At 34.3% G+C, this 16412-nt stretch overlaps 1 protein-coding gene across 4 annotated transcripts in view; it reads right to left on the reverse strand.

The window, feature by feature from the left end:
* The window catches only part of LOC129243864 (ubiquitin-conjugating enzyme E2 W), a 69427-nt gene that overhangs the window by 22407 nt on the left and 30608 nt on the right, over positions 1-16412 (reverse strand). The gene's annotated exons all lie outside the window — the stretch shown is intronic.

Below are 16412 nucleotides of genomic sequence, written 5' to 3' on the forward strand. Positions count from 1 at the left end.
CACTTGACGAGTTAGGCACTTGTCCATGCGTCGCTTAAGCGCTATATACGAAGTGCAGCTATCAAAAAGCGAGACTGACGCTGAAAACATTTTATTTTAATTTCATACAAGGTGGTGCAAAATTAAAAAACAAAAATAGATGCGCGATATTTTGTCCATTTTTGCGTACTTCTCGCTTGCTTTTTTAGTTTTCATTAATTAAAAAAAATAGTTCATTCTACAACAAATATCATAAAAATCGAAGTTTCAACCGTCGTACAAGGTTTGTAAAAATTCCACAAATGGCAGAAATACACTCAGAGGTTTGCAATTGCTCGCTGTCCCTCAGCTATTAACTCAGTTTTAAGTACTAGGTATTACGGGCACGACTTAAGATCCAAAATGTTTCATTTGGCTAAAAACTCTTTGTTGTTATAATAAACGATCCATATAAACGTTTAGGGAATGCTACTCGAGTGATAATCCATAGCCGGATATAAAACCGGGTCGTTCCAGTAAGGTAGAATGAACCATCGTGGGAACGTGGCTAAAAACTTTTTGGCATGCATTGCGGAATGAGCCAACGCATTGTCTGAGTGGACAGCCCATGGCTTATCCTCCCACAATTCGGCGTGCTTTTGCCTTATTTCTCTTACGGAGTTGATTAATAATTTGACCGCCTGACCCCCTATTCTTTCAATCCGCTTTTGATGTGAAGTGCCGACACTTACTCGATTATCTAGAAAACGCCTAAACCATTCAAAAACAAGTGCGCGTGTTTAGCATTCATTGTCACACACTTTAATGAATTATAAGTTTATTCACTCTATAAGTACACAATAGTTTTCCGGCTAAGCAAAAACAAAACAAAAACAGCTATACGCTATACTATAAACGAAGTATATTATTAACTTATTGCCTACTGCTTTGTTCAGAGGGCCGAGAGATGATGTATTCGAAAGAGAAGGTTTCACGCTGGCGTTTGACAACTGCGTTTTTTTTTTCTATAGCAACGTCGGTTTCGTTCAAATACAACTACAACTTTGTTTCAAAGCCACTGAATCTTTTGACATAAACATATCAGTCAGTATCATGGATTCGCAAAAATCACGTTTTAAAAAATAGCAAATTTATTGCTGTATTACCCGACCCGTGCGTTCATGGAGAAGAAGTTATGGGAAGCTAAAAAAATTTTAAATTTTCATCCAAATTCCAAAAAAACTTCTGGGTATGCAATTCAAAGTGGCGCAAAGTTTGCATTGAGGTTTGATAATTTTTTTGTTGACGATGTTATGCGTTATGAAGAAACTGCACAAGACTGCCAGCGAAAAACTTTTGGCAAAAAAACGCGACTTTTGAGCTACTTTAAACTAACACTTCATTATATTATATAAAAAATCAATGGGCTATAAAACTGCATAAGTAAAAATTCTGATTAAAAAGTTTAAACATTTTTTGATTTTTTAAATTTTGTGCAAAGTTTTAAATAAATAGTTAACTTTTCACTATGTGGCGCTGCTTTATTGTGAACACAGCTGTATGCGCAGATCATACCTAAGTATTCTAAGGCCGTCTTTTCACCTAACCAATGAAGTGAGCTTTACTTACTACATACATAATTTTTTAGTGCCCTATAACTATTTTCGTTTCCTCAAATACTTTTATAGCTTGCTTCTAATGCCGGCACGTTACATCTTGCTGCGGCTTTGAGCGATGCCAGATTTCTCGTCGTGCATAGGGTAGAAAAACTCCCCAATACAGTTAACCGTGCCTTGAACTTTTAAGTATTTAAATGCCTGACTAATGCAAGCCACGGAATTATCCGTTTGCTGCGAAATGCGTTTATTTCAAGCACCGGGGCATATTCCCGAAGAGAAAATAAAGCCTTTCGTGATTACTATCACTGATTCTAGCTGGTGCTATTAAATATTCTACATGGTTTAAACTCAAGGTTGGTACAAACATTATAAAGGGTTTTTCAGTAAGAGCGCTTCAACTTTTGAACTTTTTTGAATAAAACACAAACGGTTTGACTTTTTTAACTAATTTTTTTTTTATTATCGAGTTTGAACATATACATTTAAGTATGAAATTCGATTTCTTTTGCATGACCACCGCGTGCACGTTTTACGAAGTCCAATCGTTGAACCCAATTTTCGACCACTCTTTTGCACAAATCGGCCGAAATTCCAGCAATTTCGCGTTCAATATTGGCTCTGAGCTCACAAATCGTCGCCGGCTTATTACTGTAGACCAATGACTTCACATAACCCCAAAACGGGACGGTTTGTTAAATGGGCCGTAAAATGGCCGTAATGCTCTTAAAGTAGCAGCAACAGAACGATTATTTTCATAAAAAATTTGCACGATTTGCAATCGTTGCTCAAGTGTGTAGCGTTCCATGATGAAATGTATACTAATGAAGTTTACAAATGACAAGCGAAAAATAAAAAATATTGCGTCGTTCGCCCTCCCTATCGGAAAAAAGTTGAAGCGCACCTATTGAATAACCCTATATAACAATGTAATTATGTAACTTTGCTACAGTTTCCTTTTCTCAAGCGTTTTTTGCTTGGTGAGGTTTTAAGGAAAACTGCTATAAACGTAGTATGCCTTTGTGAGAAACCCTGTATCTTTTACACACAAATCCAAGTCTAAGATCAGATATGAAAAAAAAATTACAAATGTGTCGCACATGCATATCTACTTATGCTGCGTACTTATGTATGACTTTGAACCAATTCTTCAAACAAAAACATTTATTAGCTTTTCTACAACAGGTGTTTTTTTACTTATTTGAATTTTTTTTAGGTTATTATTATAATTAGCACCCATTACCAACTCCGCTAACAACAGTCAAAATTTTTTTTTTATTGTATTCACATATGTAAAGGTTGAGTTGGAAGCAATCATAGTTGCTAATTTATATTCACGCCACGATGGAAATTATTGGCGGCAATAATTATAATATCATAACCATTTTTTTACTACTTTAAGGTCAAGCAAGAAAAGGATTAACAAAAGTGTTCACCGTCAACTGTCAAAATATGCTTCTGTTTCAGGTCATGCTCGAAATGCCGTTACATAAGCCACCAGCTACCACCATAAGAAGACTTATCAAGCCAAGTGCCTGGCTCTGACACATGTTCATAAGTAGATCCAAGGCATGGTATTCGAGATATTTATGCCACAAGAAACCAGTATCTTGACGCATATATTTACGCCTAACTGTTGCAAATTTATTAAACAGCCGATTACGCTCTCTGTTTACCCATATTGCTCTCAGAGGTTACGCCTCAACAATAAATCATAATATGAATATGTTTCAATTATAGCCGAAAAACATATGGTAAAATCTGAGAGTCGAAAGAGAGAGGGTTGTGACAAGGGGTTGTTCACGAAAAAATCAACACAACCATCACTCATATTACTTGGCTGCCGTCTGAACAATAACTGGTTGGACGAGTGTGTGAATACGTATGAAATGAGCGGGCGAAATTCTGCCGGCGCGTCTCCGAGACGTGGCAGCCGAACCTTGAAATCTATCATCCTTGCAGAGCATAGGTTCTTAGAGCTTACCAAGAAAACTTAAATTGCAAAGAAAAATTATAAACAAAAACATTCCTATAGACTGCTTGACCCCTGTAAGTATTATTGCCGGGCAGACCAGAATGTATATTAGGAGTGTGAATCCCGAGATTCCGGGATCCACGTGTTTTTGATATTCAATACCCAATACTATTGACAAATAATCACAAAATTTTCAGAAAATTAATTTCTTACGAATCATAAAAAAAGGAGACAAAAAAATCGCCTTTTTAGCAAAAAAAAGCAACATTGAAAAGCACTTTGCGTTTACAACACTTCTGGGGTAGAAGTCAACTCAAAAAATAAAATTAAGTTTAGACTTGACTTTATTATTTAAAGTTCAAACCATATTTATTTATTCATTAAAAAAAAAAAAAGTAAATAAACTAGAAAGGTTCTTAGTGACTAAAACGATCACTTAGAACTAAATATTTAATTAGAAAACACCTTCTTACACAAAGAAAAATCAAGCAAAATAAAATTCGAAATTTCGTTGAGTGGGACATTTCTTGCGTAATTCGGGCTGAGGCCCTTGAAGTAAAAAGGAAAATGAAAACGAAGTTTTCCCGCAAGAATACGAAAATGAATATCTGACAGTAATGCGGGCAATCTATTATACCCAGCCATGTACAAAAGATAAGGAAGGAATAGTCCTTCACCTTTCAAGGGACTTAAGGTTAATCAAAAACAGGCGAGAAGAAGAAAGGGAAGGCGAGAAGAAAAGAATACTGAAGAAAGGGCAAATTTAAGGAAAACCTTTTCAGTACGCTTAATTCTAACAATAGCAAATTTGTGATGAGGTCTCCAGATGAATGCAGCATATTCTAGCTTTGGACGAACAAAAGATGTATAGAGTAATTTCAGAGTGTTGCATCTGTGAAATTAGAACTATTTCGACGAACAAAGCACATAATATGATAAAATTGATGTGGTTACTGAATAAAAAAAGAGGCATCGAAGATTACAACAAGATCTTCAGTGACATTTCTTAGTGGCTGACGACAAATGAAAAAACGATGACAAGAAATTCAGCTTAGTGTTTGGTTTGTAGGCTTCCACGTCCAACAAACACTTTCGGAAGGTGAAAATCTTTATTTTGATCTTAACGCGTTCCATTGCTTGTCAGGTTGTATACTGCAGCTGTCTAGTTCACAAGTGTCGAATATGATTGACGTGCAACACCATTTTCAAAAATTATAGGAATGCCGATAGAGTGATTCATTTGTTGTTGCATTGTTTTATTTTTTATTATATGGCAGAAGAGCTTCTCAAACAACACTGATATAATTTTTTTCGAATTAAGTTGATGCAAAATAATTAATATTTCGGCACAAATCCAGGATCCCGGGATTGTAATAACGACATCTCAAAAAACCAAACAAAAAACAAATTGAAATAGTTTCCATCACTAGTGTATATGTTCACCCTTATTATTAGTCTACCGCAATCTTATCGATTAAGTTACTGTACTGAAACCATTAAGAGATTGTCCATTATCTTGCCAGCCACATTTGCGCCATAAGCCCTAAGCCAATCAAAAAACATGCGCAAATCAACTGATAAGATACGGTTGAGACATTGAAGATATTGATAAGAAAATATTATTGACTGTGACAAAAAAGTTTAAAAATATACCATACAAGAAAAAATAATAGAAGTAACAACAGGCACAAACATAGGCGATTATAATTAAAATATTCAATTAGTAAATTTTGATATTGTTTACCAACAAGCAACGCGTGCTTGGTTTCCTTTAAAGATATTCGAAAGCAGCACGAAAAATGTTCAAGGCTGTGATGAATGGTGATGATAATAAACAAATTTGAGTGCTGAGAAGTCAAAGCTCAATTGTAAGATTTCTAGGCTAGTTTAACGGAAAGCTTATTCAATTCTACAATTTTCTACATTGCGCATTCCAAGAAGAGACAATAAACCAATTAGTTGATTGAGTGCAGTGTAAATGTCAGCAGCGGGAGATATCAAAGTCCAATTCAATATAATTTGAAAATGATACAACTATTAGACATATTAAAAAATATAGCAAAATCACCAGAGCGAACTCAGAAGCATTTATACCCGCGCACACTTGTGTCTAAGGGTATTATAAATTATTGCATACAACGCGTCAACGGTTGTATGTAAAAGCATAAAGGAATTGCGATAATTAGAGACATACATATATACCAAATGGTTCAGAATGATGGAAGGAGTTGATTTAGGCCATACGACGTCCATGCGACATTACATTACATCAGTGATGGTAAATGATTTTTTGAAAAATCCCTACACAGCCCAAAAAAATTCCCTACTTTTCCCTACGCTTACAAAAAATTTTCCCTACAAAATTCCCAACATTTTTTTCTCTTGTATTTACACTATAATCAGACACTTGCAACGTAAAAATTGAATTATTTGCATAAGTTTTGGACTTGGTGCTGATTTGCCACTTTATAATAAAAACAAATTTTAATTCAAATATAGTATATATAAATACACATATTTATTATATTATAAACACATATACATATAAAAAAATTCAGCAAAAAGACTAAAGACTAAAAATTAGACTTTTTCACTACATTTAGTTGTGTTTAAAATAAGACAAACTTAAAAAGAAAACATAACATAGTTTTTAAACTAAGATCACAAAAATTACTTTCAGTTCATTTTCTAAAGCTAAGTTACTAATACAAACAATACAAAGGTTTGTATTTTGTACTCATTTGCATTTGGCTAAGGAAGATAGTGTCAATATTAAGAATTCCTGAGTTACTGCACGTGATCAGAGAGTTCTGCAAATACCATTTTCTTGAAATGAGATTCATTGCATCGAAATTTGCAGCATTCTTGACTTTCGTCTTGCAAAAAAGAACGAATAATGCAAACCGAAGTTAAAACTTGATGACTGAGCTTATTCCTTTTTCTGTTACGATAGAAAAAATTCTCTCGGAGTCTGCATTACCATGAGGTAAAGATAAAACGAACTTTGCTACTTTATCCAAAATAGGAAAAACAAAATTGTCATTAAAATTTTAAAGTTTACAGACTTCGCCCCAAAACTTTTCACCTCCCATCTTTAAAAGGTTAGATTTTTCGTCTTCAGAGAGATTGAACTCAAACGTTCTCCACTCTTGTAGGAGAGAGTTGGCATCCACTCATACTATTTTACAAATGTTCTCAAATGTGAGATCATTTTTGTTTCCCTTTACTGCCATTGCAACTTCTGGATTTAAAAACTCAATTTCTTTGAATAGCTCAGTTTTGAGCGGTAATCTCCTTTGTATCTGTTCCAAAGCAGTAATATATATAAAACTGTAGACAATCTGTTCTAATTTTGTTTGCAGCCATTTTTGGAACAGTTTTTAGGAGCTCGTTACTTTCAAATCCGAGAAAAACTTCCTCAAGCGGTAGAGAAATATGTGGCGATCTAATAGCACAAGTAATGTTAAGCTCAGACTTTCTAATAAAATTTTGACCTAAGTCTAAAAATATTTTGATTGATTCTCGTTGGAGTACCTGTATTAAAGGTGCTTTCGACTGAAAAAGTGCGATTAGAGTATTGAAGTAATTGAGTACATACTTGAGAAAAAATAAATAAATCTTATTGCATTGGTTGTTGAGCTCAAATAGAATCGCCTCTGTTGATTTAAATTTGTCCTGCGAGACAGCTTGGTTGAAAAATGCCAATAACACATCACAGTTTTGTAATACACTTTCGACGCAAGGATTGAATCCGATGTCTGTGCTCTCATCGATCATTATGGAAAATTTGTTTACTTTTAATTTTTGTACTAAATTGTCTTTTTCTTCTTTTGCCAATACTTTTGGCACTGGTGTACTAACAATTATCGCGCGAAGAAAAAATTCCGTTAGCGTTAACGAAGAAAAAAATGGCAATGCTGCCGTATTAACGCTTTTAAAAGTATGCTGCCATAAGGAAAAAAGTCTGGCATGAAATTTTACTGCGGATTTTTATTTTAAATGAACTTTTTTAATTCTTTCCGCAATTTTAAAATTTTTTCTGTTCTTCTTGAAAATTCCACACTTACAGAATTTAAAAAAATCTGTCCTTCTTTTCCCTTCACCCACATTTTTCGACAAAAATCCCTATATGTAGGGAATTTTCCCCACATTTACCATCACTGCATTACATACGCAAGTATTAACTCGAGCAAATATTAATATATAGGGTGTTTTTTTTAGTTGCATGAGAACTATCGATATCGATAACTACGGTTTGATAGCTGGGAATAACAAACTGTGTTGACATTTCTGTTCAGTAAGATTTGGCAAGTCATCATGAATCGTTTACTGCCTGAACAACGCTTCCAAATTGTACAAATTTGTTTTGGAAAAAATAAATGTGTTCGCGAAGTTCAAAAAAAGGACCTTGTTGGTAATGGCATCTAAATAAACGCTCCACGTGAGAGTTCTGTCAAACACAACACCAAGATATGTTGCTCCCTTAGAAAAACTGATCCTTGTACTCCTATGTTCTATGATAGATAGTTTCCCGCTCCAAGTGAATTGTAAAAATATTGTCTTGTGCCTTACTATAACAAAAATTTCAAAAAACAGTTAAGATGACGAATATATCTCTGTTCTAAATGAAATGGTTAACCCAAACAATATACGAAGCAAGCAACATTTTTTTAATAAGCCACGCCCACTTTTAATATGTTAAAACTAAGTCTCTGTTCACCTGTTTAATGTAACACCCGTTTTTCTGTAAGCTTGATTCCAAACACTACCAGCCAGCCGAAATTAAATTTTACTAAAATGTGCCCGGATAAATAAAGCTCGATCTGTACCGAATTCATCACTTCCTTACTTGTTTTTATAAGTATTTCTATTCTAATTATGTAGTTTAATATGTCGTCCTATACTTAATATATAAAATTCCTTATATTTGGAATGTACAATATGTAATGATCTAACTCAACAAATAGTGAACAGATTTTAATACATTTTTTTACACAGTGCATTTGCGACGACAAAAAGCAACTAGCATACTTATTTTTTTAATTCAGATTTAAAGGGGTATTCGAATATTCTATTTAGATACTGTTTGCCAACTCTGATAGATGAGAATTAATTCTAGGATATTTATAAACGCTAATGAGATACGGTTTCTTTAATTCAATGTGTTAATTTTTACTAATTTAACAGTAATTTAGGACAGTTTTGCTCTTTTAGCGCGAAAAACACTGTAAAACTGAAAACGAGGAATTGTGACAAGCTTCAATTAAGGCTAAACAAAGGAATTTACTATCAACTCATATACATAAATACACCTCGAAATACCTACATGTAAAACCTCATATATAATATGATACAATAAATTTGTAGCGCCAATCATCATTAGACCATCAAAGATTGAGTGTAAGGCGCCTGGTGGAAAATTGTCAGAATCACTTTCAATTGCATTTTTCAATTGGACAAAGCGATTGAACATCGATCAGCATTGGAACGCATGCACAACAGTGCTGGTCTGCGCTGGACAAATGCAGAAAATTTTAACTAGAAATATTATGCGTGGCATGTTGTACATTCAGTTATCATTGGATTCTGCGCCTAAGGAAGGCAGGCTGAGAAAAGTGCAATCACTAATGACAAGTAGAGAATTGAAAATTGCGGCTATAGGCCAAAAGTTACAATGCCACACAAAATGATCAATAGCCGGCAGCAAACCGGCAGAAATTGTAGATGCCTGTCTCCCAATGTGTTTATGCATACCTACAGACGTGATCCGAATAATAGCACAGCAACATATTGCGAAGTTGAGACTATTTATTTGCTTGATATTTATAAAAACAAAAATATGAAAAAACAATAAAAATATACAAAAAATATAAATATATAAAAAATACACAAATATAAATATATAAAAATATAAAACAAAACGTAATCAAAAAATATTTCAGCAATCGGTTATGGCATAAAAATCAATAGAAATTTTAAGCCACTTTGAACATGCACAAGATTATATTAAAATAAAATGGACAAGAAAAATGTATGCCCAAATTTTCGGCAAAATCTGAATGAAATTTTTTTTAAATTGTGTACAAATTTGAAGCTTTGACTTAAATGATGCAGTATAAACTAAATTTTTATTAAAAAAATTTAAATAAAAGAGTAAAATGATATAAAGTTAAAACAAAAATAAATATGTCAAAACTGGACATTATTTTGACCGCCACTCTACATATACAGTGTTTACGAGGCGTAAGGTTTATTATATTTTTTTGTCGACGTCAACACTTATTTTTTACATTTCTTAACCAATTAAAACGAATGTCGCATATTAAGACATTTCTGAATATTAAAAAATCTAAAAAGAACCACGAAGAAAGTGAAAATTTAAAAAAATGAAATTAAAAGTGAAATAAACAGATATGGGAACAAATCCAATAGCATTCGAAAAAGAATTGTGTTTTTTTTTGTTTTAGAAATAAAAATATCACAATACTACATAACCTCAAATACAGGGTGGCTGATGAAAGCCGCTACCAAAAAAAATTGAATAACTTTATTTCTTTTTAAGTTATCTGTTCCATTTTTGTTTTAATTTGCAGATTGATCTTTAAAATTTATTAAAATGGATAACTGGGACACGCAAACAAGAATTTGGATAGTCCGCCGCTATCACGCACTGGAGTCCGTAGTTTTGGTACAGAGAGAGTACAGGCGGATGTTTGGCGGCGATCCCCCGAGCAGATGGACCATAATGAAACTGGTGAATAATTTTGCTGAGCAAGGAACAGTCGCAAGAAGGCCTTATCATCGAAACCCACCAGTTCGGACGGAGGAAACGATCGCTGCTTTAGCTGCAGCTATACAAAGCAATCCAAGGGTTTCAACAAGAAGCTTATCTGCTCAACTTGGTGTCAGCCGACAGTCTTTGCAAACAATAATGCACAAAGATTTAGACTTATTTCCCTACAAAATTCAAATGGTTAACAAACTGAATGCAGCAGACTTGCCAGAAGATCCTGCAAATGGTGGAAGAAGACCAAAACATGTAAAACTGCCTTTTCATGTCTGATGAGGCCCATTTCGATTTAAACGGCAATGCGAACAAACAAAATTGTCGAATATGGAGTACTTCTAACCCACAGATACTCCACGAGACGGAATTGCATCCTCTTCGCGTGACAGTGTGGTGTGCGGTTTCTTCACGCTGTATTGTCGGGCCTTATTTTTTTGAAGAAAATGGTCACACCGTTACGGTTACTGGAGACCGTTATTTGAAAATGCTGAAAGAATTTTTCTATCCAGAACTACGCCGAAAGAGAATTCCTTTCAACTCTGTGTGGTTTCAACAAGATGGGGCAACGTCTCACATAGCCCAGACTGTTATGACAGAGTTGCGACGAAAATTTCCCAATAAACTGATTTCAAGAAACTCCGAATTTCGTTGGCCCCCCAGGTCGCCTGACCTTACTGCACCTGACTTTTTCTTGTGGGGTTTATGTAAACAAGAAGTTTATAAAACAAAGCCAACAAATTTGGATGAACTAAAACAATCCATTCGGGCAACAATTGCGGCTATTCCTGTCGCAACTCTCAAAGCAGCAATGAACAACTTTTTACTAAGATGCCGCACTTGTGTCAACGAGCATGGGGGGCATTTAAATTCAATTATTTTTAAAGCTAGTTAAGCTACATTTAATAAAATTTAATGACCTTCAACTTGAAAAAAAAAATAAATGAATTCCATACACTAAAAAAAAAGTTATTTGAGTTTCTTAATGTAGCAAAATTCATCAGCCACCCTGTATGTATAGGAGAAAAATGTATTTTGCTGCACTTTTTAATTGAAAAAAAAATTAACCCACCACTGAAATTATAACCCCAGATTTGGATTCAACAAGTCGAAACCCTTTGGAAAATTATACTCTGATTCTAATAAAACTTCTTGTTGGCCGTTCTTATCCCACGTGAGAAGGGGAAGGTGTATTTTAACATAACATATGCTTTCTGGAATAAGCGATGGCCACCGGGCCGAGTGTATTTACATTTCTCTACTTGATCTTTTCCAACGCAATGGAGGCTCTCCTCTTCCTCTGCAACCCCCCGATGGTACCGCATTGAATACTGTCAGAACTGTAGCGTTCTTTCGGACGACAGGCCATTGCCAGCGGAGCCACTGAATCTTTATTCGGTGTACTCTGTCTAGGCTAGGAACGATTGTTCCAAAAAATAAAAGTCGGATTTGTATCTTCAAGATGGCAGTTGCATATTTTTCTTAACTATCAATTTTAAAATTTAACTTTATTTTTTAACTTCTCAAGAGAGGCAGTTCTTTTCAAATGCACTGTATGTAAGAAATTATGTATTTATTGATGGCCAGCAGACGCACATGTGACAATTTGCAATTAATAAATTCCCTTTGTAAAGAAAAATATAAATAAATATTCATTTATAAATAGAAGTGTGGCAATGCATTCATTAAAGCAATGAAAAGATGGGCTGTCTCGTATGAGTGTAATACCTTTCCTCACATACACACACACACACGCTTGCATGCTTGCATAAAAAATACGTTGTATACGTTGTAGCGTAAAGTCGTAATATTTAATAACTTTTCCAATCAATAGATACGGACATTATTGACAGACAAAGAGTGACATTCTTGACTAATTTTCGCTATTTCTGTTGTTTGATTTTTTGCAAAAAAAATAAGTATAAAGTGTATAATATAAAAAGTTAAGTAATATTATATTATCCTCACTTATAAGATTATCAAATCAGATTCCGAAAATGAATCTACCCCTGGTGCAAAACTTTTTTCGAATAACGTTTTTACTAAATAACTAATGATTTTCGGTGATGGAAATCTTTATTTTGACCTTTACGCACTCCATTGCTTGTACGAGAATGTTTGTATACTGCACGCCATTTGCAAAAAATATAAATCATCCAATAGGGTGATTAATTTTGTGCCTCCTTGTACAGGGTGGGCCAAATAAGATCTACTAATGTTAAGCACAAATAACTTTTTTATTTTTTGACATATTTATTTTTCTCTTTTTGTATGTTATAATTGAATTGCTGGAAATTTACAATTTACAGTACAACACAACCCGTTAAAATTATCGAGTTTTTCTATTCTTGTCAACGATCAATTGTTTTAACGCAGCGTAAATATCGGCATATGCGCACTTCCATTTAAATGGTTATGTCAACAAACAAAACTGTAGATTGTGGGGCTCTGAAAATCCAAGGGCAACACAGCAACATCAATTGCACCAATCTAAACGTACTATTTGGTGCGGTGTTATGGCCAATAGAGTTATCGGTCCATATGTCTTTGAAAATGAAAATGAAACGCCGGAATCGATTTCAGGAGCTTCTTACAGAACATTGATTGAACACTTTTTGCGGCCAATGGCGGAGCAGTATTTTAATTTGTGGTTTCAACAAGATGGAGCAACTGCGCATACTACTAGGCAAACTATGGACCTGCTGCTGGACATTAGTAGGTCTTATTTGGCCCACCCTATACATACACACATGTATATGTATTACATAACTTAATTTTTTCTTGCAAACCAGGAGTAAATTTCTTAAACGAATTATGAATGATGCAACACCGCATAACTTTCGTGCACAGTTTTTTTTTCTTTGGCCTACACACTTCAATATAGTTGTTGTAGTACAAGTAAAACGGTAACTGGAATTTCGCTAATTGATGGGGCAATAAATTGCAAAAATATATGAATATGAATAAGAAATGTGTATGACCAGTACGTAAACACCAGGTAAACAAACAGTCCTTTGCGGTGTTTACGAAATGTTTCAACACTTCGAATGCGTTCATTGCGGTCAACTCAGAGTCATGTACACACATATGTATGTATGCACATACTTACATATGCATGTATTGCATTGCAGACCTCTTGTTGTTTGTGCCCTTTCAGCGTCTCTGAAATGTTAAGTGCGGCAAACAGAAAGTTCAACCACAAATTCCAAACAATTCGCAAAAAGCCAACAACCAATAAACAGATAAACATGATGAGTGAGCAGCCAAGTACGCATAAAGTTAGTCATGCAAAATCAAAAACAGACATATATACAGAGAGGCAAAAAAACAATGAACATTAAAATATGGTATGTTAATAGGTGAGCTATGCCGGCAACCCCCATTGACTGCGACCACAAAACGGAATTGCACCATCGGGGGCCAAGACTCGTGCGATACCTTGCAGATTTTGGTGCGGTGTGAGTCACCAGCGATGTGACGATTGGCGAAAATGTTAATGACCAATTGGATGAAAGTGAATTCGGTTTCACTGAAATTTGACACAAAGTAAATGGTTTCGGAAATTTATAGCAACTTACACACACACCTTATAAGATTGTTTACTCTACAAATTTTCACATCCATATGTACATCTGTGCTCAAAATAAAAGCAACACGAGGAACTACCAAGTATTGAATTTTTTTTTGGTAAGTAAAAATGATAGAAAACATTTTTTTCTAATAGAATATTTTCTAATAGAAAAAAATGTTTCATATCACTTAAAGCTCCAATTGTAAACAAAAATTTAACAAATTTCAAAAAAAAAAATTCATCAAAATTTCCCACTTTTTATTCAAGATTTAAGAAATACTCTGGGTATGCAGTTTTATAGTCCACTCTATAGTAGCACAACAAAATGCAAGTTTCCAAATTATCGTTGATTTTTGACAATCTTTTTCGCTGAAGAGTTGAGCATTTTCTTCCGTATAAAAGACTTCCGAAAGCTTTATATATAAAAACACAAACTTTTTTACATTTATGTGACTATTCCCATGCATGCGTTGGAACTAATAATACATATACATATATACCATAACTAATTCAAATGATGAGTTAGTCATTCAATTTTTTTTATTTAGTAATAAAATGAAAATATAGTACACACTGTTGATTTACAATGAGTCGTCAAGCATGAACATAATAATAAAAAAAGTTCTTCTAATAGCGATCGCCCCTCGGCAGGCAGTGGCAAACCTCCAAGTGCTTTTCTTCCATGAAAAAGCTCATCATAAAAACCATTTGCCGTTCGGAGTCGGCTTAAAACTGTAGGTCTCTCCATTTGGGGAATAACATCAAGACGCATAACACAAATAGGAGGAGGAGCTCGGCTAAACACCTAACAGAAGTGTACGCGCCAATTTTTTATTTAGTTTAGTCAAGCAATTAGCACGTTGCGAAAATTACCGCTAAAAAAACAATAATATTTTCAAATCTTCTCTCTAAGAGCTCGTTAGCTTTGGATTGATTTCGTCAAATTTGGACTAACAGATATGCTACGCACAAAGTCATTTAGGGTTGCAACTTAAGTTCTACTTTAAATCTAAAGTAGGGAAAATATTTAACTCAAACATATGCTACCATCGCAGCAAAAGGTTTGACATTTGACAATGCAAAACAATTCCGTCCTTTTTTAAATTTAGTATTATACATCAACCTAAAACAAATATAAATAGGTTTACTAATCTGAAACGAAAGCAAAACATGTCAAAAAACACGAGGAAAATAAATTCACTCTGCGCATAATGGATTTGCTGCTTATGTTATGTTATAATATATTATTGCACATATAATCAAGCTAATAATGTTTCACATACTTTGTTTATTGATACCAAATCGGTCTTGGGATTATTTCCTCATGCTTCGAATCGCTTTCTTCGCCGCTACTCCAATCAAAATACACCCCTTGAAGGCGATTTCTTTTTATATTTATAATTTTAATTATTTCCTTCCTCACAATTTGTTTTGCAGCTAATAAGCAGCTATTCGTATTTGCCAAGATTTAAATTAAGTCGCCGACGTCCATAACTTAAGTTGAAATTAAGTAGAACCTAAGTTTGTTTTGCGCAAGAAGAGGTTGGTGAAACGCAAAAGTTTAAGTTAAAATTAATTTCGAGCTAAAAATGCCATGTATTGATTTCTTTTCGCTCGTTTTGGAGGTACCCTCTTCTGAGTGCTTTGAAAATTGGTTCAAACGAACGCACAGGGGTATTGACTTCCAAGAAGAATATTTAGAGAAAAAATAAAGCCATTTTCATGATTATTTTTCTGTACTTTTATTGTTGGGCGCCAAATATAAAAGGCCACACTCGTACTATAAAAAATCCAAGCCAGCCTAGGACAACCAATTTCACTTACAAAGTGTCATCCATTTCCAAAGGATTAAAGGTATCTTTGAATGTTCTCCACTGCATTAAAAGTATTCATAAATTTGTATGCCAAAAATACCCTCAATTTGGCAATTGGCTGGCATAATGATAGGCTTTAATTCATGTTTGAAACAACTTTTCCCCACATCGATACGCAGTACACGGAAGCTTGGCGATTTTTTGAAATTTAAAAAAAAAATCCTAAAACAGAAACTAAAAAATTGAAAAAGCTAAAATTGCACATTTTTATTTTGCCCTAATACGAAGTAACAATATAATATATATTCACGTATTTACAGATTGTAAGCTCTTACTCCAGAAAACCCATTCAACTATAATAAAGCTGCAACGGGAGTTTCAAATTATTATCCAATTATTCTCATGTCATCCTTTAAACAGTGGCCAAGTTGCATACCCTGTCAAAAATTTTACCCAGACGATGTCTTGCTTCTTGTAAGGCGGTAGAAGGCATGCAAATTGTCAAAAACGTATCAAATTTCAAATTTGCCACGAGGCACATGGTCAATCAAGGTGAATGCCAATGCACTTGGCTTCCACATGGCAGTAATCCCATTTGCACCCATGCATTAGGGTTACCAATATGTAGCAAAATCCAGCAAAAGCAAAAGTCAACCAATTGAAATAAATTTATTCGAAACAAAAGGCAGAAAGA

The sequence above is a fragment of the Anastrepha obliqua genome, chromosome 4, assembly GCF_027943255.1.
Source record: "Anastrepha obliqua isolate idAnaObli1 chromosome 4, idAnaObli1_1.0, whole genome shotgun sequence".
NCBI classification, from domain to species: Eukaryota; Metazoa; Arthropoda; class Insecta; order Diptera; family Tephritidae; genus Anastrepha; species Anastrepha obliqua.